This window comes from Muntiacus reevesi, chromosome 16, assembly GCF_963930625.1.
Source record: "Muntiacus reevesi chromosome 16, mMunRee1.1, whole genome shotgun sequence".
NCBI classification, from domain to species: Eukaryota; Metazoa; Chordata; class Mammalia; order Artiodactyla; family Cervidae; genus Muntiacus; species Muntiacus reevesi.
This window is the reverse complement of record NC_089264.1, coordinates 16191673-16219618: the sequence shown is the minus strand read 5'-3', so window position 1 is coordinate 16219618 and position 27946 is coordinate 16191673. Positions and strand designations below refer to the sequence as shown.

At 40.4% G+C, this 27946-nt stretch overlaps 1 non-coding gene across 1 annotated transcript; it reads right to left on the bottom strand.

The window, feature by feature from the left end:
* Positions 1-5455: 5455 nt before the first annotated feature.
* Positions 5456-5558, bottom strand: LOC136148197 (U6 spliceosomal RNA). Its single transcript, XR_010659481.1, has one exon. It is a non-coding gene; the product is annotated as a U6 spliceosomal RNA (small nuclear RNA).
* Between the last annotated feature and the right edge of the window lie 22388 nt (positions 5559-27946).

Below are 27946 nucleotides of genomic sequence, written 5' to 3'. Positions count from 1 at the left end.
ATAATTGTTAAGGTTTCAATGCTTTTGTATTCTTCGTTTTTTATTTTCTGCTTGTTTTTTTTTTTTTTTTTTTTTTAACCAGAACTTTCAGCAGTGTTGACTACTCCTTTCTTCTTGAAACTTCATTTTTTGATTTCTTGACATGACCACACATTCCTGATTTTCTTCTCTTGCTCAACATTCTCAACATTTAAATGTTGGTATCTCTGTGGATAGGGTCCTAGACTTTCTCTTTGCTCTGCACTCTTTCCTCAGGTAATCCTGAAATTATTCCCTTGGATTTAGAAACCATCAAATACCAAAATTACATCTTCACTCAAATTTCTCTCAGTCCTAGAGTCTCATCTCCTCTTTCTTTCTTCCTTCCTGCCTCTCTCTCTTTCTCGTTCTTTTACCACCGAGTCCCATCCACTTCCTTTCTTGACATCTCCATTGTGAGGTCTCTTAGATACCTCCGACCAACTTGTCTGGACCAAGATGAATCCAAGATGGAAGCATTTGTTCATTCATTCGAGATATATCAAACACTCTCTATGTGACACTGAATGCTTAGCACAGAGAAACAGTGAACTAGACTGAACATTTCTGCCTTCCATGCCTCCTAGTGCCTAGTGCAGTGTCCATCCAGTACAGAGCCACTAGCCACAGGCGATTATTAAGGACTTGAACTGTGGCTAGTCTGACTTGAGATGTGTTGTTGGTGTAAAAGACACACCATAGTTTGAAGACTCAATATATAAAAAGAATAGTAGAATCTCTCATTATTTCTGATTTTGTTTGCTTATTGAAATAATATTTTGGATTTATGGGATTAAGTAAAATATATCATGGAAATATATAGTGGTTAAGACTCAGTACTTCCATCACAGGGGACTTGGGTTCAATTCGAGTTTGGGGAATTAAGATCCTGCATGGCGCATGGACATATGTATATATATATATACATATATATATATAATTTAAATTAAATATATATAATTTCACATCTTTTTAATGTGACTATTAGCAAATTAAAAATTTAAAATTACCTATGTGCTTTTTATTTTTTAAAAATTGAAGTATAGTTGATTTACAATGCTGCTATTTTCAGTTGTACAGAAAAGTTATTCAGTGATACGTATATATGCTTTATTTATAAATATATTCTTTTTGGGATTCTTTTCCCTTACAGGTTATTACAAAATATTGACTGTAGTTCCCTGTTTCCAGTTGATCCTTGCTGGTTATCTATTTTATATATATGCTGTTGTTGCCAAGTCATGTCCGACTCTTTGCCACCCTATGGACTGTAGCCCATCAGGTTCCTCTGTCCATGGAATTTCCAGGCAAGAATACTGGAGTGGGTTGCCATTTCCTTCTCCAAATTTATACATACAATAATGTATATATGTGAATCCCAAACTCCTAATTTATCCCTCTTCTCCCTTTCCCCTTTGATAACCATATATATTTTTTTCTGTCTGTGGGCCTGCCTGTTTCTGTTTTCTATACAAGTTCCTTTGTATCTTTTTTTCTATTTAACATATAAGCAACATCACATGATATTTGTCTTTCTCTCTCTGGCTCACTTCACTCAGTATGATAATCTCTAGGTCCATCCATGTTGCTGCAGATGGCATTATTTCATTCTTTTTATGGCTGAGTTATATTCCATTGTATATATGTACTGCACCTTCTTTATCCATTCATTGGTCAGGGGACATTGAGGTGCTTCCTTGTCTTGATTATTGTAAACAGTGCTGCTGTAACATTGGAGTGCATATATCTCTTTATGGTATATGCCCTGGAGTGGGATTGCTGGATAATGCATTACTTTTCACCTGGACAGCATTATTCCTCCTGGACTCGGTAAGAAAGTAAACAAATCAAAAAGATAATGGCTTAAGAAGCTTTGAAGGAAATGATCCTAAGCCAGAAGACTAGGAGCCCTGGATAATCTTATCTTTTTCTCAACTCTGTCCTCCTGTCGAGTTATTTTTAAGTCCTGCTGCCTCCACTTTAAAATATACCCTTAAATCTATGTGCTATCACCTGATCTACTACCACCCTGTGTAAGCCTTCTGCATTTTGCCAACACTCTGTAAATATACTCTATTAACTCAATTCCTTGCTTCCCCTTCCAACCCTATGCAGTGTCCCTTCCCTCCTTAAAATTCATCAGTGACTTCCAGCTTTTTTCTCCAAGCTCATCTTCGACACCTTCCATCCCACCCCTACCACCCAGCACACACACACACCACACCTATCTCCCTTGTCTTTAATCACTTCATGTACTGTATTTACTTCAGTTTCAGTTTATATTCCATATAGTCAGCCTCAGAGGTGTCATTATTGACTATTATGTTTCAAATAGTTCTTAATGAATATAAAAAACTAATGTCTGTCCTGTTCCTCTGCCTTAATTCCCTCTTTGTTGGGTCTTTATCTGTTTTATTCATCAATGTACCCCAGCAATAGTCCAAACCTTGGCGTATGGTGGTGGTGACGGCTAAGTTGCTTAGTGTCCGATTCTGCAACCCCATGGACTGTAGCCTGCCAGGTTCCTCTGTCTCTGGGATTCTCCAGGCAAGAATACTGGAGTGGGTTGCCTTTTCCTTCTCCAGGAGATATTCCCAACCCAAGAATCAAACCAGGTCTCCTGCATTGCAGGCAGATTCTCTACCAACTGAGCTTCAAGGGTGTATGGCAGACTGATAAATATTTGTTGACATATTGAAAGGAAAACCCATTTAAAGACTTGTTTTGAAAATGAAAGTTCTTACCATCATTTAACTCTTGACTGTTGACTGCCAGCTTACCTCTTAACCATTTTTTTAAGGCGAGAAATAATTAGACTCATTATCTTTAAAGGGAAAGCAAGTTAATATAAAACATCATTTCCCCAAATTGTTTATTTCACACTGTGGGATATATAATATTAACTAAGTACCACAAATGGTCGTTAAATAAAAGACAGACACATAATAGCACCAAAATAAAGATGAATAAAGTCAACAGATTGCCCTATGCATTACTTTGTCAAATAAGAGAGGTATTTTTGATATATTTTCTCTTGTGCTTCTCCATCCTAGGACTGTTTGATTAGGGGTGGGTACAGAGGTGCCTTCCTCCCCACAGCTTGAGGTTCACTCAGCTTGGGTCCTGACCCTATTGATTGGCTCACCCTGCTGAGTGGGTTCTGACCTGAACATCACTGATTTCTCAACCATCTAGGCTGGATCAAACAAACCACACTGATACATACATGGCTGAAAGGAGAAAGCACAGCCCACACGAGTTTGGGACATAAAGAATTCCACTCAGTAGTTTGCTGAGAAGCGTTTGGACAGCAGGTTTTAATGTTTTGGTCAGTGAGAAATGTGCAAAGGTGAGGGCAGTGTATGTCCCCAGCAACAGAGATTTTCCAGCTGTTGCACAGCAAGGCCAAACAAACTGAAATGTCAGAGTTTGGAACAGAGAAAGATTTACAGCAGAGTCAAACAAGGAGAGTGGCTCCTCAAAAACCTTGAAGTCGCTGATGCTTTTCAGGGAAGGGTTTTTAATAGACAAAATTTGGGGTTAGCGCTGCAGGTTATGTGACTTTCTAATGACTGGTTAGTGGTGAGGTAATAGGAGTCTTATGCTCAGACTGAAGTTACCATCTTCCACCAAGGGGAGGAAGAGGTTTAGTTCTTGCAGAAGAATTCAGAGATATATTGTTATGGATATTCCCTGAGAAGGAATCAGGACCCTAACCCACTGGGTTTCTTGACTTCTTGTTCAGTTGCCAAGTCATGCGATCCCATGGACTGCAGCACTCCAGGCTTCCCTGTCCTTCACCTTCTCCTGGAGTCTGCTCAGTCTCCTGTCCATTGAGTCAGTGATGCTATCCAACCATGACATTCTCTGTCGCCCCCTTCTCCTCTTGCCTTTAACGTTTCCCAGCATCAGGTTTTTTTTTTCCCAATGAGTTGGCTCTTCGCATCAGGTGGCCGAAGTATTGGAGCTTCAGCTTCAAAATCAGTCCTTCCAGTGAATATTCAAGGTTGATTTCCTTTAGGATTGACTGGTTTGATCTCCTTTCTTGACTGCTCCTCCCCTGTTTCTGCATTCCTTTCCTCCCATGATTAGCACCTGTTCAATCTGCTCTTTGGAACTCAGGGAAGGTCAAGGAGGCTGAATGAACTCTATTTCTTACAAACAAGAAATGGGAGGGAGGGCCAGCAGATTAAAAGGATTTGTACTTGGGAGACCCCCACAGAGTCCTGCTTGGTTTCAAGATGAGGACACAGACATCCACATATACAGAGGGAAGACCATGGTAAGACCCAGGGAGAAGATGACCATCTGCAAGCCAAGGAGCAAGGCCTCCGAAGAAACCAACCCTGCCGACAGCTTGATCTTAGACTTCTAGCCTCCAGAATTGTGAGAAAAGTAAATTCCTGTTGTCTTGGTCATTCTATGAGCTTCCCTGTTGGCCCAGTGGTAAAGAATCTGCCTGTAAGGCAGGAGTCTTGGGTTTGACCCCTGGTTTGGGAAGATCCCTTGGAGAAGGAAATGGCAATCCACTCCAGTATTCTTGCCTGGAGAATTCCATAGACAGTGGAGCCTGGTGGGCTACAGTCAATGGGGTTGCAAAGAGCTGGACACAATTGAGCGACTAGACAGCAACAACAACCATGCCATTCTGTTGCAGGAGAATGGGGCATGAAAGAAAGGTCACATTCCAGGTCGTGGGCAAATCCCTGGGACAGGCCACCAAGTGAGGATTCTCAACTTCATGCAGGAAAGAATTCAAGAGTGAACCACAGTAAAGGGAAAGTGAGTTTATCTAAATCCACATCATATAGGCAAAATGTAGTCTGCGTCAGATGCTGAAGATGATGCTCTGATACTTTGGCCACCTGGTGTGAAGAGCCGACTCATTGGAAAAGACCCTAATGCTGGGAAAGACTGGAAGGGGGGTTGACTGCAGAGGATGAGATGGTTGGATGGCATCTCTCACTCAATGGACATGAGTTTGAGCAAACTCAGGGAGAGAGTGCAGAACAGGGAACCCTGGCATGCTGGAGTCCACAGGGCGGGAAAGAATTGGACTTGACTTAGGGATGATCAACAATAGTCTATTTCAGAAGGTGAGAGTGGCCCCAGGGTATGGGGTTGTTTAGTTTTTACGGGCTGGGTAATGTTATGTGCTAACAAAAAGAGGAATATTTGTTATGCTAACTATTTTGTTATGCCAATAGTTATGCTAGCTATTTTGAAGAAAGGGCAGGAATCTCCAAGAATTGGGCCACCGCCCACTCTTTGACCTTTTATGGTCTGTCTGGGAATTGTCATGGCACCTGTGGGTGAATCATTCAGCAGATGCTAATATTATGGTGAGAATACAGTGAAGTTCAAGGTCTACTGGAAGTGGAATCGCCTGCCATCTTGGGCCTAATTGGTTGTAACCAGTTTTCTTTCCCCCCTTAATAAAAATATGGAATGTTTCATGAATATTCATTCATCCTTGCTCAGGGACCATACTAATCTTCTCTGTTATCATTCCAGTTTCAGTACATGTGCTGCCAAAGTGAGTGTTTTTTTTCCTTTGAAGTAATCATATGATTTTTATTATTTGATTTATTAATAGTGGCAGATAGCACTAATAGTTTTCCAATAGTGGCCCATCCTTGAATTCTTTTTTCCTTTTTTAACTTTTATTTCATGTTGGCGTATAGCTGATGAATAATGTTCCCATAGTTTCAGGTACACAGCAAAGTGGCTCAGCTATACCTGTATACATGTATGTGTCCATTCTCCCCCAAACTCTCTTCCCTTTCAAGTTACTACATGATACTGAGCAGAGTTCCCTGTGGTGAGCACATTTTGTTACCAGTTTTTGTGGTGTCCTCAGAGGCTATTTTAAAGGTTCTGGGCTTGGGACTTGCCTCATAGTCCATTGGTTAAGACACTGTGCTTCCCATGGGGGCATGGGTTCAGTCCCTAGTTGGGGAAGGTCTGCATGCAGTGCTTAGTCAAATAAATAAGTAATGGGGGACTTCTTTGGTGGTCCAGTGGTTAAGACTCCATCCTTCCAATGCAGGGGCCATGAGTTTGATCCATGGTTGAGGAACGAAGATTCCACATGTCTGGTGGCACAACAAAAAGTTGTTCCCCCCCCCGCCCCGCCTTGCCTCTTGTCTCAATTCAATCTGTGGTACTTTGTTATTACAGACTGAACAAAGTAGTATACCATAATCGTTTTGTTTTTCATGTGCAAAAACTGAAGGGCAAAGAGATTAAGTAACTTCTCCAATTAATAACTGAAAGCGTCAGGACTTGAACTTTGGTAGACTGATTCCTAAACTTTTCTTTCTACCCACTGTGCTATGCTCTCTGTGTAGATAAATTGATAGAGGATAACTGGATAGAGTGCAAAAAATTCCTTCTTACTCCACCTGGATCATATGCAACTAAGACAATATTGGAAAGCATTTTCCAAGGACATAATCCATGTAAGGTCTTGATGTTTTCCTCTGTAGGAGCTGGTAGAGGTTGGGGGCAAGTAAAATGTCCCCAGGTCAGCAGCTGATGGTCAGGGGAGATGGGCTGAGTTCCGTAGGATGTTTATAGAACGAAGATAGAGCTAGACTCTAGCTCCATCTATTGTTCTACAATCCTGCTGTTCCTCGTAGCTTTCGCAGAAGTACCTCCTTTTTGCCTCTCTTGACAGCTGTACATAAATTAATACTACAAGAAAAAAGAAAAAAAACAAACAAACACAAGACTTCCCTGGTGGTACAGTGGATAGGAATCCTGCTGCCAATGCGGGGGACATGGGTTCGATCCCTGGTCCTAGAAGATTCCACATGCCACAGAGCAGCTAAGCCCTTGAGTCGCTACTACTGAGCCTGTGCGCCATGACTACTGAAGCCCAAGCTCCTAGGTCTTGTTTTTCATCACTAAAGAAGCCACTGCGATGAGAAACCCGTGCCCCATAACTAGAGAGTAGACCCTGCTCTCTGCAAGTAGAGAAAGCCCGCGTGCAGCAACTAAGATCCAGCACAACTAAAAATAAAACAAATAAATTATTTTTTTAAAAACCCAAATCAAAAATAAAAAGGCTCATATGTGAAGAAACACACCTAAAACCCACAAATGCAGGTAAACTAAACATTGGATCTGCATTACAGCGGAAGTGCTAAGGAGGGGAGGCATTCTGTGAACTGTGAGGTTTCTCCTGCGTCCTCTGCTGGCTGAGGTCATGAAAAGCACCATCTCTAGAAACGGAATTATTTTGCAGGGGAAAGGAAGGTCTATTTCTCAGTGCACACTGCAGGGTAACATGGGACGAGTTTGTCTACTGAAAGGAGTCCCTCAGGAAGTCTGTTTAGAGTACAGATTCCCAAACCTCACCCCGTTGCGGTATGGGACTCTGGGAACCTGTATTTTTAATGAACGTCACAGATTCTTATCAGGCAAGTGTGAGGAACATTTCAATAAGAGAGAGGCTAGAACCACAGGGCCATTTCAACATGGCTGTTATTCCTAGTCTGAGATCTCATCATCTCTTGCCTGAATTATACCAGCAGCCTCTTAATTACTGCTCCAGGTTTCCTCATGGGTCCCTTCCAGTGTATCATCCTCAGAGCAGCCAAAGAGACACATTCAGCATGAGAGCTGGGTCATTCCACATCCCTGCTTCATGATTTCACATTCATCTTCGGAACACAATCCACAGTCCCAAGCAAGGGCCGCCTGCCCCGTGTCCCACAGCCTTGCTTCTTGCTTGTTCCCTCTTTTCAGCTCACCTCCAGGCGCAGTGGCCCTGCTTGGAGCTGCTCTCATGATGCCCACCCTACCCTCACCTCTGCACACTCCACTCAGACCCCAGCTTCAACCGTGCTTGGTCCTGCTGTCTTCAACCTCCATCACCCTTGCTGCTCCCCATTTAGGAAGCCAACGCGGCTGCAAGTCAGCCTATCTTTGGCCAGTATTTTCACAGCATCTCATCCTTTCCCTTTGGAGCACTTGTCATGATTGTAATTAATAAATGAGCTGTGTTTAAAGCCTAATTTTTTCTCTCTAGAATTAAAGGCCCATGGGCCAGAGACAGGGTCTGACCTTTCCCCACTGCATCCCTAGTGTTTTGTCCAGAGCCTGGCATATAGTAGGTACTCAAAAATATTCTAGGAATAAATATAAATTTAGGGACTTCCCATTGGCATGCTGCAACTACTGAGGCCCATGTGCCCCTGAACTGCAGTGAGAAGTAACCCCTGCTTGTCACAATTAGAGAAAGCCCACATGCAACAACGAAGACCCAGTGCATCCAAAAATAAATTAAGAAAAAAAAAAGTACACAGGGGAGATGGGAGATGGGAGTGCCAGGGGCCCCAGGCCAGCTACCAGCATGCAGCTTCCCAGAAACTGGGAGGCCTTAGGAGCCAAGTGGCTGCCAAAGACTTGGTCAATGAGATTCCTTTCTTCCCCACTTGCTGCTGGGATTGAGGGATATTGAGATGCAGGCCGGGGCAGTCAAGGTTATGTAATATATATGTTTTATTTTTAAAAAGGGCAGTAAATTGGTGTCTAGTTTGAAACTATAAACTTAAAAAAAAATATGCTGAGGTTTTCTTGACGTTCAGCTTTGGTTGCCTTGAAATTCCTCCCCAGCCCAGGTTCACCTGATGGGAAGATTCGTGGTGGGTTTTGTAGTGGGGGCAGCTGCTGCCACAAGAGCCAGAGGCATGCCTCCTCTGGGAGGGAGAACTACTGTGAAGAGGAAAATGCCTTGAGGAGCTTTCTGGATATGAGACTGTCGGCGTCAGGGAGGGTCTTGGGTCACAGGGGTCATGAGACTGAACTGTGCTGTCTGGGAAAGTGGAGGGGTTCTTGTTCCGGAGATTTGGGGTTCAAGTCGAAGAGAGCAGGAGGTCAGAGAGGGAGAGGAGGGTCATCAGAGGAAGCCAGAGCTCGGGTGTAGGAGAAAAAAGTCAAGGAAACAGTTTTTAAAGAGCAGGGTTGTCTAGTACACACACCTGGGGACTGCTGTGGAAATCGAGGGATTGGGGTTGAATTCCATCATGGGGTCCACGGTGGAGAGTGGGAACCAGGACTCAGCACACGGTGGAAACTGGAAGCAGAGCTGGCCAGGAGAAAACAACACTTCGACTCTTCCTGGGACTTCTCCCAACATGTACAAAAGACTTTATAGACACTGTTTCCTAGATTTCAAGGGGGCAGGGGAGACCCCAGCTGACATCTGGTTTGCGTCTGCCGGGAGTTCCTTTCCCAGATCTGTCGCTCATCTTCATCTCTGGCATCTCTTTTCCTTTTAGGGAAACCATGGTAGAAGGAACAGGAGTTTTGGAGACAGACTGACCTGAATTTGAGCTCTGTTTCAACTGCTTAACCCATTTGAGCCATGATTTTGTGAGCTGTAAAAAGCAACTCCCAGGACAGGATTATGAGTAGGCTAAAATTAAACGACATATCACACATACATGGGTTAAGAGTTTAGGTCTTGGAGTCAGATTGCTTGATACAAATCCTGGCTCTGCTGTTTGCTGGCTGTCTAATTTTTGGGTAAGTGATTCAATTTCCTTTTATGAAGAATAAGGCAAAAATTAGGTTGTTGGGAAGATCAAATGAGATAAAACAGTAAAGCACTTAGAATTATGCCTGGCATTACAGCTAGTGTTTAATACGTGTCAGCCATTACTGCTGTTGTTACTATTATTATATATGTACGATGTCTGGTTTTGATAGGACATTAATTAATGACTTCTGCTCTTTAATTTGTAGGAATACAAGACCCGAGAATTCACATGTTACAGACATCTCATTTTCCCGGAGGAATTAGCTAAAAGAGAATCAATTGATCACATACATCAATTATGAAGGTTCACAGAAGCTTTAATCATTTATTTCCTCACTTTATCCTTCATAAAGATCTGTCGTTAAGGGGTTTAAGATGCTATTGATACAGAAGTATTTTTATTTGGAAAAAAACGATGCTGTCAGTTTTAAGAAATATACTCCATGTTTTTCTTTGCTCTTCAACAAATCTTATAATTTAAATCTCCAGACCTCATGCTCTCTCCATGGAGGGTCTGCTCTGCCTTTGATGCCCTTTGACTTTCTGACATTTAAATTCCTGCTATTGGGATTTCCCTGGTGATCCAGTGGTTATGGAATGCAGGAGACATGGGTTCAATCCCTGGTCGGGGAACTAAGGTCACACGTGTTGCAGAGTACCTAAGCTCACACGGTGCAGTTACTGAGCCTGTGTGTTCCGGGGCCCATGTGCCACAACCTGAGAGTCTGTGTACCCCAACAAAAGATCCTGCCTGATGCTAAGATCCCGAGTGCCGCAACTAAGACCTGTCACAGCCAAATAAATAAATATCTTTTAAAAATCCTATTATTGCTTTAGGTTGATTGTTATCAGCTTCCTTTATTTTAAATATAATTTTATTTATTTACAGCTGTGCTGGGTCTTCCCTGGTGCTCAAGGGCTTTCTCTAGTTGCAGAGAGTGAGGGCTACTCTTCGTTGCAGACTCTAGAGTGTGCGGATTTCAGTAGTTGTGGCACACGGGCTTAGCTGTTCCACAGCACGTGGAATCTTCCTGGACCAGGGACTGAATCCATGTCCTCTGCAGTGGCAGGCAGATTCTTATCCGCTGCGCCACCTGGGAAGTCCAGTTGTTACCAAAACTGCAACATTCACAGGCCAAGATTGTGAGAGCCGGTCTACAGTTTTATTTATTTGATTGTTTCTGGCTGTGCTGGGTCTCTGTTGCTGTGTGGGCTTTTCCCTGGTCGCGGTGAGCAGGGCTACTTTTCCGTGCAGTGTGAGGGCTCCTCACTGCGCTGGCTTCTCCTGTGGAGCACGGGCTCCAGGGCTCTCGGGCTTCAGTGACTGAGGTGTATGGGCTCCGGCGTTGGGGTTCCTGGGCTTAGCTGCTCCACGGCATGTGGGATCTTCCTGGACCAGGGATTGAACCTGTGGCTCCTGCATTGGCAGGCAGACTCTTTACCACTGAGCCACCAGGAAAGCCCTGTGAGGGCCGTTCTAAATAAAGGGTTTTTACAAGCGAGCCTTCCAGGCCCTGTCACTGTGGAGCCGCACTCTCAAGTGCCCTGGTTGTGGTGGTCCCTCCTGGGAAAAGCATAACTAGGTGGGCAGAGGGCCTGAGTTCAGGGCCTGGCTCTGCGCTTGGGTGTGTGATCTTGGCCAAAACGTGATCTTACATTTTCTCTTCTTCACTTCCTCAGGTAAAGTAAGATAAGCTGATGCTGGAGGGAGGGAGAGGAAATAGAGATCTGCATAGTCCTGAGATGTGGTTAACGCTCTACAAGTGTTGGCTCTTGCGGTTAATGGCTAGGATACTTTAGTAATTATTTCGGGCCCCAAACCAGACTCTTTCCCACCCCTGGCTCAGGAAGTCATGAAACCTATCAGTGCTGGAATGCCAAGAAAGGCTCCGAGTTGGTGGTTAGCCTTATTCCCCAGCCCTGAAAAGGGACCGTCCTACTCTATGTCGCTATCTTAATTTTGTATAAAATGGGTCTGAGCCTCCCTCCTCATTACCTGCAGTGCAGAGACCTTCTCAGACCAGTGTACTTTCTCCTGCCTGGGGTGGGATTCAGTGCCCTCTCCTGTGGGGGATTTACAGCTAGGCCATTTCACTTTCCCCAACTGGTTTTTATAGATTCTATGATTCTGATGATAAAATCAATGTGAAATGACTTTTAAATTGGAAAATGTTAGAAAAATACATTATCTTATAATAAGCTGGGAATAATGCTTATAGTAATAAATACCCAGGCTTCTCTGAGCTTGTTTTTGCTTGTAGTTCATGATGCTGGTGCTCTAAGGCATCTAATTCCCTTCCTTTGGCAGCAGTGGTCACACTGAGCAAGGTTCTATATCCAAGAAACTTTGTGAAATACGTGTTAGTCAATTTTTGCTGATTATTAGCCACAGTATATGATTTGAAGCAGGAAGATAGAGATTTTAGGGGGGATAATTATGTGGTATTAAACTATCCATGTGTTTTAAATTTGTATAACCTTGAAGAGTGTGAAAGGGGTTTATTTTCAGGCATTATGTTATAGATAGTTGATTTCAAGCTCCGAAGGGAGTGAAAATGTCTTTATTTCCAAATGTCTGTTCTTTTTTGGAACCCTCGATCTGCTTTCTCATTTGCAGCTCAGTGAGCAGCTAGTCATTAGTAGAGATTGTGGGAGAAAGTCCACACCGTTCTCCTCAATCTAGCTGCACTCTTTACGGGAATGTTTGTGAGTGTGAGAAGTCTCCATGTTTGGTGGGAAACCCCATTTCAAATTCCTCTAACCTCGAGGGTCACCACTGCCCAAAGTCACCCCTTGTTTCAGGGACGAGCCCCAGGGCAGGCTTCTGTTCTGCCTGTACAGTGTCCATCAGTAATGTGAGTTTTTCGTACACTTCCTTGTATGAAAGATTTTTATATAAAAGATCCATACGCAGATACAAACTCATCTGCCAGTGGAGCAGAACCTCTGTTCCTCTCCAGTCAGAATATCTTCATTTGCTAAGAAAAATCTGATTCAGGGCTTGAAAATCATGACCATAAAGATTGAAGGCAGGAGGAGAAGGGGCCGACAGAGGATGAAATGGTTGGATGGCATCACCGACTCAATGGGCATGAGTTTGAGCAAGCTCCGGGAGATAGTGAAGGACAGGGAGGCCTGGCGTGCTGCAGTCCACAGGGTCGCAAAGAGTTGGACATGACTGAGCGACTGAACTGAATATGAAAGCACCTTTCTTCTGTTTAAGAACCATGAGTTCAAGAACTATTTAATATTTCTCTTGATTTCCCCCGCAACATTTTCTTTGTGTTACCATTATTGAATTTATTACATGCGCCCAGGGCTTTCCAGTGGTTAATGTTGTCTGGGTAGACTGCACATACCTTGAGGACAGGAACTTCCCTTTGCTCATATTTGGGAGCTTTATATGTGTTGTGTGCTAAAGTGTTTTTGACTGGAATAAAGTGTGGGGTTGGGGAAGGTAGCTTGAGAAATATTGAAAGACAGCCACTAGACAATTTTCACTTTTTGAACAATCAAATGATTTTATATTAGTTACAATTTTAGAAATTGCTATCAAATCAGTCATGGTAATTTTATAAAAGATAAGGTTATTGGTTATTATTTTTAAAAGCACATTTTTAATCTAATTTTTAAAAATCAAGAATTTATTAGTGGGGAGACCCTACATTCCATGAGGCAACTAAGCTAATGTGTCACAACTACCCAGCCTGTGCTCCAGAGCCCGTGCTCCATAACAAGAGAAGTCACCCCACGAGAAGTCCGAACGCTGCAACTAGAGAATAGTCTGCATGCAGCAGTGAAGGCCCAGTGAAGCCAGAGATAAATAATAAATAAAATAAAATAAGAAAAGAATTTATTAGCACTAAGGCAAGGTTTTTTCCTGCCAGTTTTCAAGTAGGTGGGCCTTTCTAGGGCAAATAGTTTATAGTTATAGGCAAACTATTTATAGTTTATTTATTTTAACTGATCTTTGCCAGTTAGCCCTCAGATTGCTGAGTTTTATCAAATACACATCTGTCCTTAGGTTTGCTGGGAGAGCCTGCTAATGGTATATGTAAGTTTTGTTCTAATCCTTGCAGTATCGGGATTGGGAACTTGTAGAAATATGTAGTTTATTTTTGAGACTGTTCTGTTAAAAATAAGACCTTATTTCAAATAAATGAAATAAATTTGGGGTGACTAATATAACCAGAAGTACTGGTAGCTATAACTCTTTATTAAATGTGAGGTTTTAAGGAGACTGGGTCCAGGGGCATTTAAGGATACAGTTTTTCTGGGCATTCAGGGTCTGCCCCCTAATGGTGAGATACACTATTTAAGAAGCCTTTACCCCTCAGAATTCTGTGATGGGAGGACAGAAAACATTTTTAGCAAGTAGTGTGATTCCTAATTCTGGTTCTGGTCTTAGAGAGGAGGGTTGATCACCCTTCCATTTCCCCGTTGTTAGAAGCATACATTTGGAGTCTTTTAGGGTTCATGGCTTCCTTCCTTGAATCCAGCCATAATCCCTTCCAGTATTCTTGACATGCAGAGTGAGAAATGAAGGTGGTTTTGCAAAAATGTCCCTTTGTGCCACACCATGTACCCTGAACATACCTCTAACTTTAAATTGACTACAAGGCTATTAGTTTTGTGGTGAGCGTGGAGAATCAGCTTCCTTTCAGATTCTGGCTCTGCTATTTTCTAGCTGTGTGAGCTTGGAGGGAAGTCACTTAAGATGTCTTTCAGTTTTGTAATGTGTAAACTGAGACCAATAGTTTCTATTGTCTGTCCCTGGTGGTCCAGGGGCTAAGAATCTTCTTGCCAATGCAGGAGACACGGGTTCTATCTCTGGTCCGGGAACTAAGCCCCTCTGCGCTGCGACTACTAAAGCCCTCTCACCCTAGAGTCTATGTTCTTCAACAGGAGAAGCCACAGCAGTAAGTCTGTGTGCCACAACTAGAGAGTAGCCCCTGTTGCCACAACTAGAGAAAGCCCAGAATGAAACGTCAAGCAATGAAGACCCAGCACAGCCAAAAATAAACAAATAAATAAAATTTAAAAAATCATATCGAAATCCCAGGGTGATATAAATGAGATGTTTGTGATAACTTAGCATGCTGGTATGCAGTGGACGTTCATGAAATGACAGCTATTACTATTACCTCTGTACTTGTAGAATCCCTTTGTGTCTTATTTTTACAGACCTCGATAGCAACTTCTGTGACTATTTGTTGAGCTGAACTGATGGAGTAGAGTTTGGTCACAGTGCCCATGTGATATTGAGCTAAGAACCTAGTTAGGTTTGGATGGGTTGGCAGATCCCTTAGATTCAAGCTGTTGGCCTCGAAGGACCTTGAACAAGAGTGTTTTCTTGGTTTGTTGTGAACCTATTGCTAGTGTTAGAAAATAGCTCACGTGCTTGTGAGTGAGAGGCATGGCCTCTGCAGAGGAAACATCATTAGAGTTACTTACTGACTTCTTGCTGAGCTTCAGTGCTGGCTGGCTTTTAGATAAAATGCAAATGTCTTTAAGAGAACATAAGCGTGCACTAAACTGCTATATGACAGAAGAGTTTATGAGTTAACCTTTATTGAGTATCAGTAAAATTCTGCACTATTAACTTAAACAGGAAGACTATTTTATGAAAGTTTCAGTACCCTAAGCTTGGTGTTAATCTCTTTGTCTTTGTTACTATTATAGTACATTGTGTAGTGCCAGCCTGGGAACACAAAAGTTCAGAATGTTCTGGCATGTGGAACTGCTCAAGAAAGACACTGCAATCTTGTCCAGCTTGGATTAGACTGTGCAAACCACACTGGTGAAAATGTACCAAAATGCCTCTACTTCAATGGTTCTTAATGCAGCTGTCTTTTGACAGTCTTCCCTCTCATTGCGCATTCCTGAGGAGTCCCGTATATTTCTCCTGTCAATAATAAACTATCTTTAGTGGTGACATTCATTATTTTTGAACTCAAGTTGTAGATGAAGACTACCTTCAGTGTTACTTACAATAGTCAAGATATGGAGGGGCTTCCCTGGTGGCTCAGTGGTAAAGAATACGCCTGCCAATGCGTATTGGCACGGGTTTGATCCCTGATCTGGAAAGATCCCACAGGCCTGGAGCAACTAAGCCATTCCACCACAACTCTTAAGCCCAGACTTTGGACCCTGGGAACCACGACTACTGAGCCCATGTGCCCTAGACCTCATCCTCTGAAACAAGAGAAGCTGCTGGAGTGAGAAGCCCCCGCACCACAGCCAGAGAGCAGCCCCCGCTCGATGCAACTAGAGAAAAGCCTGTGCAGCAGCAAAGACTCAGCACAGCCGTAAATAAATAAATACAATTTTAAGAAAAGGTATGGAAACACTCTGTCTATCAACAGATGAATGAATAAAGAAGATGTGATATATATAAGAAAGAGAAATATCATGTGATCTCACATGTGGACTCTAAAAAAGTTGAACTTATTAAAGTAGCGAGTAGAATGGTAGTTTCCAGGGGCTAAAGAGTAGGCAAAATGGGTGCAAAAAGTCCAAAGTTTCAGTTATGTAAGATGAATAAATTCTGGAGGTCTAATGTACAGTTTCATGTAGAGTCTAATGATTATAGTTAATAATTCTGTATTCTCATCATGCACACACACCAATGGTAACCATGTAAAGTGATGAATATGATGATTAGCTTGATTTCGGCAGCATTTCACAATGTATACATATATCAAAACATCATATTATATACTTTAAATATATGCAATTTTTATTTGTCAATTATATTTCAATAAAGCTGGGTTGAGGGGAGAAGAAAACTACTTATCTGTCTCATTAGCTCGCCTATCAGAGTTGGTGCTTAGGTTATATAGATGCTTTTGTGACAGTAAAGTCATCACTGAAATGCAAGAGAAAGCATTTAGCTTTTAACAATGAGTATAGATTGGAACCTTTAATCACTGTAATCTTTCCATTAAGATGATAGATATGCAAGGCTTCTGCTCTGGAGAGAATAATAGCTAGTGCTTCCTGAGTACTGACCCCGGGCCAGGCTCTGACTTAAGGCAGTGTACGTATTAAGTCACTAGTCTAGTCTAGAGTTAGTCACCCAGTCACGTCCGACTCTTTGCGACCCCAGAGACTATAGCCCGCCAGTCTTCTCTGCCCATGGAATTCTCCAGGCAATTCTCCAGTATTGGAGCGGGTTGCCATGCCCTCCTGCAGGGGATCCTCCCAACCCAGGGATCTAACCCAGGTCTTTCACACTGCAGGCAGATTCTTTACCATCTGAGTCACCAGGGAAGCCTGTGTTAACTCACTACCTCGAGGGAGTGAAATGATTCCCATTTTACATACTAGGAAACTGAAGCCCACTGAAATGAGATAAATCGCCATGGTAAGGGGTCAAACAGGGATTCAATACAGGCCTTTTGACTCCAGCAACTGAGTTCTTAAACACTAAATGACTTGCCTTTTGAATGCCAAGAAAGACTTCAAACATCAATTAAGAACATTCTAGAAATAATTTACTCCTAATATTACCCCCTGAAAAGAAACTCAGAAGAAAATGATGAGACTTTAGAACAGATTATTTCCTGCCCCCAAACATCTCATGGGAATACGTGTCAAAAAGGCTTTTGGAACATTGTGTGTTTTGCGGGTTTTATTTCTTGGTGTAAAACAGTGTTCTAGAAGTTAGGAGATTCTGGTTCTATGGTCTGCTAGGAAAAGCTGTGTCATCTGGGCCAGTCTTCCTCTTTGAATCCTTTTCTCACACAAAATATTAACATACTGTTATTCATCTTGTATGTTGTGAGAATCAGATGTAATTGATATGACAACGGTTTAAGTATACAAAATACTATGTAAATTTAAAGTGATATTATTGTTGTCTACTGTCACTAGTCACGTATGGAAGCGTGTCATTTCAGGGTGGAAGAAGTGGTAGTGGCAGCAGTTTACCTCCGAGAGGGCAGAGAGATGGAACTGTACAGCGGTAAGACTTTCCAGAGCTGCAGTGTCGTGCATTAAGATACTCATGCGGTCATTTATTTCTGGATAACCAGTGATCCAACTTCTCTGAGTCTCAGCTTTTTTATTTGTAAAAGAGACAGAATAATATTTACTTCTCAGCATTATGAGGATTCAATGTGGCAGTATGTAAAATAGCTACCTGTCACATGCTCTTTCAGGAAATCCTCAAATAGCTTAATATTTTGAAGACAAATAGAAGTCAATAAATATTTAAGTATTACCATATTGAGAAGAGTTTCAAGTATCCTTACTAGTATAGCATGAGAAAGGTAGGAGATATAGATAGCACCTTTATTTTACAAAAAATATTGGTGCTATAACTACTTAAAACTTTTAGCAAATGACAATACTACAAAATCTGGTAATTTGTAGTTCTTTTAAATTTATTTATATACATAATCAAATAATTCAAATAATCAGTGAATAATGGCAGGGTAGTGAGCAGAATAATGACCCCCGCAAAGATGTCTGTGTCCTAAATCTCTGGAAAATATGAATATGTTATGCTATACACCAAAGGAGAATTAAGATGCAGAAAAATTAAGTTTGCTAATCAGCTGACTTTACAATAGGGGGAATCCTAGATTATACAGGTAGACGCCTGTAATCAAAAGATCCTTAAAAGAGGAAGAGGGAGGCAGAGAAAGAAGAACCAGAGAGATGGCAGCCTCAAGAGTTGGCCTGATGTTGGCTTTAAAGATCAGGAAGGAGGCCATGAACCAAGGGGTGCGGACAGCCACTAGAAGCTGGACAATCCAAGGATATGTCTTTCCCTTCCTCTAGAGCCACCAAAAAGGGATGCTGACCTGCTAACACCTTGACTTTATCACAGTGAGACCCATTTTGGATTCCAAACTATGGAACTGTGAGATAATATATTTGTGTTGTTTCAACCCACTAAATTTTGCTAATTTATTACAGCAGCCAGAGACAAGGAACACAGGCAGTTTTGTTTCTTTCTAATACTTTTGCTTCACTATTTTTTTCCTGATTGCATTGACTGAGACTTTCAATACAATGTTTAATAGCAGTCAGTCAGTCAGTTCAGTCACTCAGTCGTGTCTGACCCTTGCGACCCCATGAATTGCAGCACGCCAGGCCTCCCTGTCCAGCACCAACTCCCGGAGCTTACCCAAACTCATGTCCAGCGAGTTGGTGATGCCATCCAGCCATCTCATCCTCTGTCGTCCCCTTCTCCTCCTGCCCCCAATCCCTCCCAGCATCAGGGTGTTTTCCAATGAGTCAACTCTTTGCATGAGGTGGCCAAAGTATTGGAGTTTCAGCTTCAGAATCAGTTCTTCCAATGAACACCCAGGACTGATCTCCTTTAGGATGGACTGGTTGGATCTCCTTGCAGTCCAAGGGACTCTCAAGAGTCTTCTCCAACACCACTGTTCAAAAGCATCAATTCTTTGGCACTCAGCTTTCTTCACTGTCCAACTCTCACATCCATACATGACCACTGGAAATGCCATAGCCTTGACTAGACTGACCTTTGTTGGCAAAGTAATGTCTCTGCTTTTTAATATGCTATCTAGGTTGGTCATAACTTTCCTTCCAAGGAGTAAGTGTCTTTTAATTTTATGGCTGCAATCACCATCTGCAGTGATTTTGGAGCACCCCAAAATAAAGACTGACACTGTTTCCACTGTTTCTCCATCTATTTCCCATGAAGTGATGGGACCAGATGCAATGATTTTAGTTTTCTGCATGTTGAGCTTTAAGCCAACTTTTCACTCTCTTCTTTCACTTTCATCAAGAGGCTCTTTAGTTCCTCTTCACTTTCTGCTATAAGGGTGGTGTCATCTGCATATCTGAGGTTATTGATATTTCTCCTGGCAATCCTGATTCCAGCTTGTGTTTCATCCAGCCCAGCGTTTTTCATGATGTACTCTGCATATAAGTTAAATATGCAGGGTGACAATATACAGCCTTGACGTACTCCTTTTCCTATTTGGAACCAGTCTGTTGTTCCATGTCCTGTTCTAACTGTTGCTTCCTGACCTGCATACAGGTTTCTCAAGAGGCAGGTCAGGTGGTCTGGTATTCCCATGTCTTTCAGAAATTTCCACAGTTTATTGTGATCCACACAGTCAAAGGCTTTGGCATAGTCAATAAAGTAAAAATAGCAGTAGTGATATTAAATATCCTTTTCTTGTTTTTGATTTTAAAGGAAATGTTTTTAACATTTTGCTATTAAGAAGCATATTTGTAGATTGTGGTGATTGTTGTTTTTTTTTTTTTTTTGGTCACTGGGCATGGCTTACAGGATCTTAGTTCCCCAACCAAGGATTGAACCTGGGTCCCTTCTAGTGAAGGTGCAGAGGCCTAACCATTGGACTGCCAGGCAATTCCCAAGAAAGTGTTCCTGTTTTGTTTTTTTAAAGAAATATGTAGACTTCCATGGTTGTCCAGTGGTTAAGACTCTGCCCTTCCAATGCAAGAAGTGCAGTTTCCATGCTTGATTGGGGAACTGAGATCCTATTAACTGTGTGGCATGGCCAAAAAAATGTAAAAAAGAAAGATATTTGCTATAGGTTTCTAATATAGTCATCCCTATATCATGTTAAGGAAACTCAATTCTTTTCATTTTTTATCAGGAATAGCTATTGAATTTTATCAAAAGCTATATTTCAGTCTCCCCATTCTTTTGTTATGTATTGCCTCTTCCTCCCTCTTTTTTGGTATCAAGAGCATAACATAATTAGATTTTTTTCCCTCTATCTTATATTTTTGGGAGGGGTGATAAGTCAGGGAGGAAAGTACTCTTTTAAAATCAATGAGTCCTTTGGCCCTTAAAGTAGAAAAGGTATCTTTACTGTTGTGGAACTCTCTGTAGAGCACTGCTAAAATGGTTAGATGAATTAAAAAAGAGAAGTGAGAGCTAATTATGACAGTATGTTGTGGATAGTAAATTATGGACAGTAAATTTAAAGTAGCCAATAGTGCAAAATACATCACTGAAACCTTTAAAGATAAATTCTTTCATCCAACATTTTAAACCAACTTTTCCATTATCCCTTGCATTTGTTTATGTTTGTTTTTACTGATATTTTATGAAAGGGAGGCTGAATAGGAAACTCGACAGTTATTCAACACCATGTGGCTCAGATAGTTGATATTTTGTTTATCTACCCATCATTTCAGCCACAGGTGGAGTCAACAGCTCTTCCTTCCACAGTCTGACATCAATGTGCCTATCTGCTCAGTCTGTGACTTGATATACAGGTTCAATATAAACGTGGCTCACTTGCTTTTTTGTTCTCATATTCCAACCTCCCCTTCCACTTGTAAGTACAAACTCATAAATTAGATAGAAAAGTTTGTGTCTGGTTGGCTGCCTATTATGTGCTCTGCTGAAACACATTTTCCACATGAGACTTTATTACTCTTGGATCTTGTCATTGCCTTGAATGATAGATTTGAGTCGACACTCAAATCAAGTTCCAATTCAAGCGAATCCCGGTACATTTTAGAGTGGAGATGTGAGCGAGGATCGAGGATAGCAATGAAGATGAAAAGGTGGACTGGAAAAGCATGCCAAAGAGTGAGGTGTTAAGACGAGGACAGCTTTGAATAGAGCTGCTTCTTGGACCAGCCCCTGTGATAGAAATACTGACAGCTACAAGACAAGACACGAGGCATGCGGACTGCCTGCATGTCTGAGCCATGGCAGGTGTTGATTTAGATCAAACACTATTGTAGAGCAGCATTTTCCAAAGTGTTCTCTGGAGACTGTATCCTTTATCCTTTTCATGGACATTACAGTACATATTATTATATTTAATTTTTTTTGTGTGTGTGTGGAATACCCATTACTAGTTCATAGGATATTTCTAGAGAACACAACTTGGTACAAAAGAAATAAGGAATAGATCCCTTAAGTCCTTTTTGCTTTCACTATTTGATGTTGATATTGATTCGATATTGATGTAAGAGAACAGAAAAGAACAGGCCTATAGAACTATCTTATCATGTCCAAGTTAATGGAATGATCATGCAATTTTTGGCAAGATTGTATTCTCACTGTTTCATAGTTTCACACTCAGTTGCTCATAATATCCTTGGATGGTTTGTTCTGTATCCCTTTGGGTTATTGCTTTCTTCCACTTATTTATTCAACAGATATTTATTGAGTGCCAACTCCCTGCCAGGCATTGTGCTGGACATTGAGGACTAATGAGTAAAATACACAGACTCTCTGTGGAACAGTACCATGAGAGTGCTGTGAGAAATCAAATCCAAAATGCAAAGGAAGCACAGAGCTAAGAATGTCTAAATTGAGACATGAAGGGTAGATAAGAGTTGGGGAGGTGAAGTGGGGTTTTAGGTGAAGAAGGGATGAAAAAGTGACAGACTGGGGCTCTGGAAGTGACAGAGAAGAGCTTGGTTGAAGAACTGTAAGACAAGGGCAGGTTGTAAAACTACAGGAGAGAGAATGGTGAGAGCTAAGGCCAGAGAATTTTTTTAAAAAAGTTTACTTACTGTTTATTAATTGACTATAAAAGGATATAGATGAAGAGCCAGGTGGAAGAGATGCATACAAAAAGGTATGTGGGAAGGGCATAGAGCTTCTATGCCCTTTTAGGGTTCATCAGTCTCCTCAAATCTCCATGCATTCACCAACCTAGAGGCTCTCTGAACCCCATACTATTAGAATTTTACAGCGGTTCATCAAAGACATTAACTCCATTTCCAGCCCTTCTCTTTTCTCATAAGAATGGGGGTTAGACCTGAAAACTCCAACGTGTCTAATCATGATTTGGTCTTTCTGATGATCAGTCCCCATCAGGAGCCCACCCAGAGTCACCTCATTGAACAAAAACATTTCTATCGCCCAGGAAAGATGGGTGCTTTATCCATTATGTACATTAATAAAATAGGCAAGTCTAAGTGAGATTGTTGTTTTTGTAACTTTTGTCTCTCATCTATTCATTTAAAAATATTTATGGAAAATCTCTAAAAATTGGGTTCATCTTCGGTACGCCATCTAGTAGAGGAGAGAGATAAACATGTAATTATCAACAACTTGATAAGTCTTTCAGCAGTGACAAATAAAAGTAATTATTGGAGCATAGAAGATGGAGAATTTAAAGTTGGCAGGAAGGGGTGTTTAGGATGTTGACACATGGATTGGGTCTTGAAAGAGCAAGAATTCTTTTTTTGACAAAAAGGTAGGATTTACTGGTGGGTATGCTTAAGGACAGGGAGGCCTGGCGTGCTGCGATTCATGGGGTCACAGAGCCGGACACGGCTGAGCAACTGAATTAACTGATGTTTAAGGATGCTGAGAGGGGTTGGGGGCAGGAGGAGAAGGGGATGACAGAGGATGAGATGGCTGGATGGCATCACCGACTCGATGGACGTGAGTTTGAGTAGACTCCAGGAGTTGGTAATGGACAGGGAGGCCTGGCGTGCTGTGATTCATGGGGTCGCAAACAGTCAGACATGACTGAGTGACTGAACTGAACTGAACTGATGCTTAAGGAAGGGGCTTCCCAGGTAAAGAATCCGTCTGCCAATGCAGGAGACACAGGAGATGTGGGTTCAATCCCTGGGTCAGGAAGAGCCTCTGGAGTAGGAAATGGCAACCCACTCCAATTGTTGCCTGGAAAATTCCATGGACAGAGGCACTTGGCAGGCTACAGTCCATGCGGTCACAACGAGTCGGACATGACTGAGCACACAACAAAAGCTCTGAGTGAGGAAGGGACAGCACTAAGGCTCTCCTGACTGCAGAGACTGTCATCGGTCCAGGGGTCATGATTAGGGGTGTACCTGACCTGTAGCCGTCTGGGATAAGCTGCTTATCTGCCACCATGTTTTTAAATTCACCCACAAGAAACTCAGTAAGTCCCTATTTCTTGGAGATGTGGATCGTTTGGTAGCCAGAGAACTTGAACTTGGTTCTGCAGAGGGCCTCAACCACATGCTCCTTGTTCTGCAGCTTCGTGTGGATGGACATAATGTTTTGGTCAATAGCTACTGTGCCCTGGGGCTTTCCAAAGGTGCCACGCATACCCGTCTGGAGCCTAGACTGGAGATAGCATGCCCTCATCCAGGGGGTTTTCCCAAACCAGGGATCAAACCGAGGTCTCCCACATTGCAGGTGGATGTTTTTACCATTTGAGACACCAGGGAAGCCCCCACACAAAATTATAATCCAAAAAGATACATGCAACACTAGGTTCATAGCCACACTATTCATAAAAACCAAGACAGAGAAGCAACCTAAATGCCCACTGGCAGGTGATATAGAGCATGTGGTATATACATATAATGGATATAGAGCATGAGTAGCGGAATATCACTCAGTCATAAAAAAGAATGAAATAATGCCATTTGCAGTGACATTGGATGACCTAGAGATTATCACCCTAAGCAAAGTAAGTCAGGAAAAGACAATGTCATATGCTATCACTTATATGTGGAATTTAAAATATGACACAAATGAAGATAATGATGAAACAGACTCACAGACAGAGAATAGACTTGTGGTTTCCAAGGGGGATGGGATGGGGAAAAGAAGGATTGGGAGTTTGGGATTAGCAGATGCAAACTATTACTTATAGAATGGATAAACAACAATGTCCTACTGTATAGCACAAAGAATTATATTCAATATCCTGTAATAAACCATAATGGAAAACATACTACATTCTAATCCCTGATTTGTTGTGGTACAGATAAGAGTCAACTGAATATAAGGGAGTTTAATTCAAGATGGATAATTCTGGAAGAAAAGGGAATTTGGAGGAGAAGCTCAGTATAGTTTTCACTATCTAATTAACAGAAAGTATGTCTTTTTTTCTTGGTAGAAAATCACTGTAACCAAGCAGTAAATTGAATGGTAATGTTACAATACTGTAGAAAAGTAGAATAAAATTCTTCATGGACTGTGTTTAAATCAGAGAAGACAGACCAAGGTGTTCGTGAACATCAATAAAGCTTTATAACAATACAATTCATGACCATGTTTGGATTAATATTGTAATAATTACACACTTTTTACATTATGAAAATAAGTCATAAATAGTGTAAAAATAATTATGAAGATCAACTTCTCACAAACTAGGAACCCTGAAAACAAGTTAAAAAAGCAAATAAAAACAAATTAGAAACTGAACACAAGGCAGTCATCTCCAGGCTGCAAATCAAAAACCATTTGTGTCTTTTGATTCAGTAATCTCAGCTGGAGAAATGATAGTGAAATGAAACAAGAAATCAAACAGGGAGAATTCAATCTTTCAATTATTTACACTACCAAGAAAAACAGGTTTGTGCCATATTTACAGTGGTAAGACACAACACATTCTTAGAATAATCAATTATATGAGACTGGCCCACAAAACATTAAGAAAAATATGCAGTGTAATGCTTGCCAAAATATTTTTTTTTTGCATTTTCTCTCATTTTGTATTTATGTGAATTTTTTGGCAATATAAAAATAGCTGCACATAGAGATGAACTTTAAAATGTAAAAAATACAAATAAAAATATATTTTCTAAAGGAAAATCAGATACATACATCTTTTAAAAATGTTATTAAACTGCATGAAACATTTACAACAGTATAAAGAATATTCACATAAATGTCAATAATATGTAAGACATTCTTTTGTGAATCCAATTTATTAATATTTCTGATATATATGAGAAAATCCACTGCATTTTGAGAAATGTTGGTACTTTGTTATCAGTAAATCAAATGTAAAAGGTCAGGTTGAAAAAGTCTTCTTATTCCCCAAAGGACAATTTTGTCAATAAGCAGCATAGGATAACTTCTGCATTTAAATACATTAAAAAATGAGAAATGCCATTAAAATATTTCAGTATTGAATTAGCAAAAAAAAATCCACTTAAAATTTAAGTTGTAAGGGTATCTCTGCTATGGCATATAGTAAATCCAGCTGATATGAAGCTATTTCAACAAAAATAGAAAAGATTAGGGATTGAAGGTCTTTATGTTCTAAAATAACTTAGCTGAATCATAACTGGTCAAGTATGTTAATTCCATTAGGAATGAATTGTTTTAACAGCCAGAATCACAAGTGACTGTTCTTAATCATTATTTTTGAGAATATAAGGTTAAGTTGTTGTAGTCCTGACTTTTAGAGATAGCAAGGTTTTTGTTTGTTTTGGTAAAAAATTTTAAAGTTCATTTTTGGTAATAGTAACTATTAATATAAATTCATTATCAAGAAGTAGAGAAAAATAAGATTTCAAATATCAATATCTGCATGTTCCTATGATCATTTACTAGGAGACATAAAAATATCACCCACCTTAACAAGCATTGCTTATTTCTGGGCAAGATTTTATATAATGGTAAAAAAAAAAAAAGAATGAAATATTGTGTTAACTTTTTATGCTACAATAGAAACATTAAAAATAAAACTTTGGAAAATTAAGCATGTTTTCTAAGTGATAAAGATATGATGCCAGTTAATTTTTCCATTAATTTGATCATGCTGATTTGATCATTTCCAAACTAGCAGAGAGGTGTATATATATATATTGTAGACAAAGCATATATAGATTGAACTACTGGGTGAATCGGAGTTCTTACTGTCCCATCAGAACGTCATGCACAGGGTTTAAGAACAGATAATTTTTGGTAGAAATTAAAGATATTCTCATGTTTTCTATGAAATCAAATAAGAAAGAAAAACCTTTCATGACTGCTTTTCATAATGAAAATGAAAACTAGAAGAAAAATTTCACCTTATTTATGTGTCAGTTACTCTATGAATGTATGCAGACTTGTCTAATGGTTCTGTCACTCGATCAAATTATATAAGCTAAAAGATGAAAGGTGATAAAGGCATATGGTACATGAAATGAACATGAAATAAGAGGATCCACCATCCAAATAAACACGCATCATCTAAGGGTACGCTGTTTTGTTTTCTTTTACATTAAGAAAGACTGGTCATTGAACCATAATTATAGTAAATCCATAAACTTTAAAATTAGAATCACACACTAACAGTTTAGGAATGCTATTAAACAGAGAAATGAAATTATCCATAGTAGAATTGCATTTTCCATAAAGAAAAAGAAATACATTAGCACCAACATAAATGGAAAACAATTTAAAAGCTAAAACACATACCAATTTGACATTCTTTAAAGATGCTTATCAGAAATAGAACCTGATCTTGACTTATTTCCAATGTGTCTGTCATGTATTTTTTCTTAATCTTCTATCCAATGAAAAATTAAAAGAAAGAAAACTTAAAGAAAGATATGTATCTGCCAACACATATATCAGCGGACACATTCATGAGTTCATTAGGCAATCACTTGAGGATTTTCTACGTTGATAACAAAATGGATGATTTAAAATATTTTAATAACAAAAGCTGAAGATTATGCATGGTGGTTAAGACCTAGTAATTCCATGGAACAAAGAGGAGGACCACAGTCCTTTGGTTTTCCCCAAAGAAATAAATATATTGAAAGTTTACAGCTTCCTTTAATCATGGAATAAAAATCAATTTTGTCAAATCAGTTATGGAGCAAAACCTCAATTTACATATAGGATAGAACAATATTCTAAAGGGCTGTGTTTAAAAAATATATATATTTTTTTGTACGTGAAATGTTTCTCTTTTGATGTTGAGGTATTCTCTTTTGAAACTGTGCAAGTTTTAAGTAGTGATCCATCTCAATTCCTCTTTCTGCTAGAGGAGTAGAAAGAAAGATAGATAGGAAGAAATATAGCCACCAGATTTTTCTCAAGACACTGTTTGTTTTCCTGAAGAGATTGTAGCTTTACCCGCTTTAGTTCATTTTTCCAAACCATTTAAGACAAATTTTTTTAGACATTGAGAAAACACCATATCCTAGCCAGCTCATACAAGAGATGGGTAGAAAATGCCCTCTTTTGTTCGAAAAAGGCTAAATTGGTTTCAGAGTGTGGAATGTTACTAGAAATGTTACCAACTTGATTGATAGATTCGTTCAAACATCTTTCAATTCTCCAAAACGTAATCGAAACAAAAAGAAGGCATTTTGTGTAACTGAACATTTGGTTAAATAATCTGAAAGATATCATAAGGATCTTAGGATCCCTGTCTTACAATCATATCCTAACTGTTGTCACCAGAAGCCAATGGTGAGGTAATTTCCCCTCTGCTGGTGAAAACCTATACATGAAACCAGAAAATTTCCAACAAAATGGCCTGAAATGAGAAATTATATTGTCCAATGGGTTGAAAGAGTGACTGTTCGTTGATGATGTTCCTCCTAATGTAACCCTTCCACTAGAACAAGTCATTTCAAAACACGCTAGCAACTCTTTACTGTGCAAAGAAATGCTCAGTGTAATACAGTTAGGTAACTTTTGAGCAAGTAGTTGAAAAAATACTCTTA